A 6,000-nucleotide genomic window follows, 5' to 3' on the forward strand; every position below is an offset into this window, starting at 1 on the left:
TTAAACTATCATGCTTGTTTAGAACTTTAAAAAGTGGAGAATAGTGCCAATCTTTTTTTTAAAAAAGTTCCAAGCCAAATTATTTTGAAATGATTGCAATGCTATGATTCCTATAACCAAAGGCATGTTATGAGAAGTCTTTTTACAGGGCTTGGCAGTATGGAACTTTCTACATTTGGAGTGATTAAATTCAAATGTGGAAAGAAATCCCATTAGAGCTCAGAAGAGAAGGATACCTCTTAAAAGAATATGTTTTCATTTTTGGTAATTTGCCATATTAGTGACATGGAAAGAGAGTTGCTTAAGTTATGCAGAGCTTTCACACAATTCTTTTGCAAAATGCACACATTTCATTTAAACATAAAAGCTAGGGGTGGGTTTTTTCCTCCTGATAGCCAGAAAAAGCAAATTAAGACACTGCAGTCAACAGAACACTGAAGAATGTCTTGCCAGTCTTACTCCCCCTCCTTCATTTCTTTATTCCAAACTATAATCTTTTCTTTAATTCACAGTCTTTCTAGTTATTTTCTATAGTTCTTTTATGAAGTAAATGTGATATTGAGCAGTGATTGCTCTGATAATTGCTTTTGAACTCTCTGGTATCCTATTCTGCTTCCTGAAGAGAACACAGGCACCCTCTGAATAAAATCCCATTACAAGAAAATGCATCTTCATATAGCCACCTTTTAGAGGAGTTGGTAACTAATAAGCTTAACCTTTTTCACTTCTGCATCACCACCATAGTCTAAGATGACACTTCATTGCCAATTTAATATCCATTTCTCTTTGCAGCAAAACAGGCCTGTTCAAAAGCCCAATGCGAAATATATATGACTTAAAGAGGTAATAGAATAAGGACACTTTTAACTTTCTAATTTACTGTTTTGTTCTTGTTTCATTTTACAGCCCGTCCTCTCCTTCCTTCAGTGTGTGTGATTATTTTAATGTGGCACAAAGTTATCTTGGCTGTCAGCTCTTCGGTAGAGTGTGTGCTGTTTTTAAATAACACTGTGGATACATGTTTCTAAAGGATGCTTTCTTTCTATTCTGAATGCAGCTTAGTGGTTCAAGACTGCTGATTCAAACTGATGGCATCCTTATGTCTGAAGTCGTTCTTGGCAGGAGCCTTTTGAACAAACAGTCTAGCTTAGGTAAAAATGCTGCAGCAACATTGCAGAAGAAGACAAAAGAGGCAATAATGGGAGTTAACCAAGAACATGGCCTGTAAAACCAAAACAGAGGATATTATGGTTCACATCCTCAAACCACAGAGTAGAAGCCATGCTGGGAAATGGCAAAAAGAAACCTGAACATTTAAATAAAAGTAGAGGATACTCCTGTAGAATCTGATGAGTTCCTCATTTCAGGGCAAAAAAGAAAGCCTTGGGAGGCATACTAACATAACTGAAAGGTTATTCTATAAAAATAAGGTCCCATATTTCTACACTTGACCAGCACTGAAACTAGAATCTTATATCTACTTGCCATTTTAATTATAGGAGATAGCCCTTTTTTGGGTAGATGGGATAGATAGGTGCCATGCCTAGTTCAGTCTTCTGTGTTGGGGACTGTCCTACTGAATCAAGGATAAGGAATCACTGCCATTCCCACCACTGTTCTTTACCATTACCCACCATCGCAAAGTTTGCTAACTACTGCATTGCAGCTATATCTGGAGTTCCTTACATTCTTTCTGCTTTGCCTAAAGTTTCCCAAAAATTACACTCTAGGATTGGAAAGTTATATGAATTGCATGATAATAATGCCAAAACACACAGCTTTAGACTGACATTTAACAGATTATGATGGTCAAGGTAACTTGGAATATTGAAATCTGATTTTAGATTGTAGCATGGTTTTAATCTATATTTAACCAAAATAACACATCTTTGAGATCCTTAGAGGTCAAGCTATTCTCCAAGGCGCCTTGGAGCAGCTTAGAACTAAGGAGAAACTTCCTGATAGTTAGAACAATTAACCAATGGAACAACTTGCCTCCAGAAGCGGTGAATGCTCCAACACTGGAAGTTTTTAAGAAGAGACTGGACAGCCATTTGTCTGAAATGGTGTAGGGTTCCTGCCTGAGCAGGGGGTTGGACTCAATGACCTCCAACTTTATTATTATTATTATTATTATTATTATTATTATTATTATTATTATTATTATTATTATTATTATTATTATTATTATTATTATTATTATTATACATTCAGCAATAAATTATGTCCTTGATTTCAAATTTTGGACCAGGCTCAGGGCAAAAGAGAATGTTTCCCAACCATAAACTTTCTTCATATATTCATTCTTAGAATCACCTGCAAACCTATGCCAGTGGTGGGATTCAAATATGTGAAGAACAGGTTCTCTGCTTCCAGAAGTCCATTCTGGGCCTGGGCAATAAAAAATTAGCTACCGGTTCTGCCGAAGTGGTGCAATGTGGCTGAATCCCACCACTGACCTATGCACATTAATGTGCCTCTCCTATGTGATCCAAGACTTTTATCATAACATTGGGAAAAATGGATAGTCTGAAATATAACTAGATTCTATTTCATACTTGCCTGGGAAGTGTGAATCAAGTCAGTCCATTGAGCTGAAATGAATTCTTCAACATCTCAGGGCTCCAAGCGCAGGGCATGTAGAAATCTCTTCCATTGTGCCTGGATCCCAGCTGATTGCTTGTGTTAGTAGCAGTGAAAGGTGCACAACTACATTTTAATCTACTATATTAATCTAAATCTATGTTTTGTCAGCACTTTGTGAAAACAGCAATTAAAGTGCTTAGGGGACTTGCCAGAGCAGGGAACTCCGATGAACTTGTAGAAGGGCTGGGACCCCGGCAAGTACTGAATTATGCTTGGTTCTGGTTCTGCTATGTGGAGGTTGATGCCAGAAGAGAACTCTGCTCAAAACATCTTAGACTCAAGTATAAGGACTCAAGGAACAAAGACTATCTGGTAGGATTGATGCTGATTATTGATTTCCTGATATCTGAGCGGGGTAATAAGCTAAGAATTAAGTTATTGACTAAACATGGCAAAGGCAACCTTGAAAAAAGGCAAAAATATAAACTGGGAGGAGCAGTGGACATATTACTTATTTACATTTATTTATCGTCTTGAATTCCAAACACGTAGATCTGCACCTTTCGAATCTGTTTTGCCATTGGATTCTATGGTATATATTTGCATCATTATGCCATACTAAGACCTAATATTTTAGATTTGTTTACTGTTATACTGAGTAGAGCAGATTTTTTTTTCATGGCAGCAAGGTTTATGCAGAATTTTAGCAGAGGATTTTAGCTGAAGTAACTTGAACCAAAGAGACTTTGAAAAGTTTCCTAGGACTTATTTTGACAGTCATGTTGCTTCTTCAAAGGTATTTATAATCTGCCTCACATATAACCTTCATCTGCATAACCCCCCTTTCCACCCTCCTTTGCTTCAGTCCTAGTTATACCATACATCAATATGACTATTCCATGCATTGAAATAAAGGTGAGCTACAGTTCACCTAAGCTTTGGCATTTGAAATTTGCTCTAAGATGCCTCCTGATTTTTCGCCATCATAGACTAGCTTTACTCTCTTCCTACAATGGAAATGGCTTGTGTATCTGCACCAACAACTCTAGAACTATGCCAAGTATATCAGAAACAGGGTGTGTAACTTTGATGAAGAATTCTAGTAGTGGAGAAATTAATAAAGGAAATGTGTTTTTAGAGTTTGAAAGTAGGAATGAAGCAATGTTTCTTCTTGTTGTTTGGCTAAATAGGCAGAATGATCTCTATCAAAATTATGTTATCATTTAATAATGGAAAATAATAACTTAATTATAAAGAAACAAAGATATGGTTTGGTCTATAACTTGAGCACTGTAAAAATAACCACTTTCTCCATGTTTAAACAAAATATAGAAATTCTTAACTCCTTTTCTCCTTTTGCACTTTGCATTTAATTCTTTCTGTTTTTAAGTCATGGATACATTGTTGAGTTTTCATGTATTCATTTTTAAAACTGCTTTCAACTAGAAGTGAATGAAAAAATTAAATGCCATCTAAGAAAAAGAAAGATTCAATCTAGAATACTAAATTGATTCCTTAGCAATCATTACCATGCAGTACATACAGTTTTTGCAAATGTTGACTGTAAAAGTTAACCTTCTGAGTAATTGATGATGTCATCAGGGAGAAGGGTTTGTTGGGAGGTTTTTGCTGCCTATTTCATTCAATAATAAAGGGGGTCAAAGGTGGCTACAACCAGATAAACCATGCTAAAGTAGATCCCAGTGGTATTTAAAATTGTCCAATGCTCAGAAAAATAGGAAGAACGTTATACAATGGGTGTAGTCAGAAGCCAAAAGAAACAATAGGGGGAAGCAATGTTCAAAGTGCAATTTTAGTAGATGCTTAATGACACATTCTAATATACTTTCTCATCCCATTCCCACCCTGATCTTCCTGCCAGGATGGTGACAAAAGAAAAATAAGCCATTAACAATAAAGATATTCAATCAAATAAGCCAAAATCAATCTTAGTTTAAGAAAAAAAAGCATCAAAGAAAAAAAAGATTGTAGCTAAACGATTCAAGAGTAAAGTATAAATTCTGATGTCTGCTCCTAAAAAAACTATTGCACAATTCAAAGCATTTCATTGGCCAGTTGGGTAGCTATATAATCTGAAGAGTTGTGGCTAATACTGGGCAAAGTAATTCTCTTGCATTTTTCTTACTAGTTCTCTTGAAGTTTAACGAAAGGAAATTTATTCCTAGGAACTTCTTCAGAAGGTATAGTGTTCTTGCACTTTGTTACAAGGTGGTTAATTGTGATGAGAAAGTCCTACACTATTGTTTGATTATCTCTTAAACAGCCTGCTTTTTCCCCATCTGAAGAGAAAACATTATTCAGGATCAACGTTTCTTGCAATAATCAGCATTAAGGGAAATTCTCCTCTTAGGAGATTATTTGACGATTTTCTCCAAGCTTCATGATTACTGCTATATGAAATAATTTCTACTATGGTCATTGTATGGTTGAGATTGTACTGTGCCCACAGTCTTTCATTTACAATGGATTTTAAAAAGTGACTGGACTGAAAGATAGATATAATTGTTTCAAGATTTTTTCTTGTCTTGGAGATACAGAGAAATCACCACCCAATTTCTATGTGTGACAATTTGGGGAAGAACTTTAAAGAATCATTTTTGCCTAGTTCTAATTGTGATCTATGTTCCTCTGGCCATTAATATGGGCAGTAACTCAGCCATTTTAATAAAATATTAAAATGCTGTTCCAAATCTTAGTTGTTCATTTTAAGAAGAACTAGGTAAAATCTCTTTGCCATGCTTTCTATTTTCCAAGGGCCATATTATCATCGGACCTCTCCCACCTCCTTCTTAGGCCCAGACTGAATTTCTCTATTACTATCAAGATCAATAAAGATTCATTTCAATAAAAACATCTAAGGCCTCCAAGGTGGCCCTGATGACAGACTAAAAGGGACAGAGGGCAAGTATTAACAAAAGAAAGCCCATCAAATCACTATGATGTGTCCATTATCATGTTGTCTCTGGGAGATGATAGTGGAGTCTTCAGAAACCACGTGATACATAAATATTGTTAATAAATAAATACAGTGAATATTGCACACTATAAATAAATACTGTAGTAGAAATACCAAATATAGCCTATTGTAGTGGATAAAATTCCAATAAAGAAGTCTAAATGCCTCTTCAGTTATTTATTTATTTATTTATTTATTTATTTATTTATTTATTTATTTGCAGTATGTATATATGTATGTATATCCACCTTTATTATTGTTATAAATAATTCAAGGTTGCAAACATACCTAATTCTTCCAATGCTCCCCACAACAACAACCCTGTAACAGGGGTCCTCAACCTTGGCAACTTTAAGACTTGTGGACTTCAATTCCCAGAATTCTGGGAGTTGAAGTCCATAAGTCTTAAATTTGCCAAGGCTGAGAACTCCTGCCCT

This window comes from Protobothrops mucrosquamatus, unplaced genomic scaffold (genome assembly GCF_001527695.2).
Source record: "Protobothrops mucrosquamatus isolate PMUCROS unplaced genomic scaffold, P.Mucros_1.0 scaffold83, whole genome shotgun sequence".
NCBI classification, from domain to species: Eukaryota; Metazoa; Chordata; class Lepidosauria; order Squamata; family Viperidae; genus Protobothrops; species Protobothrops mucrosquamatus.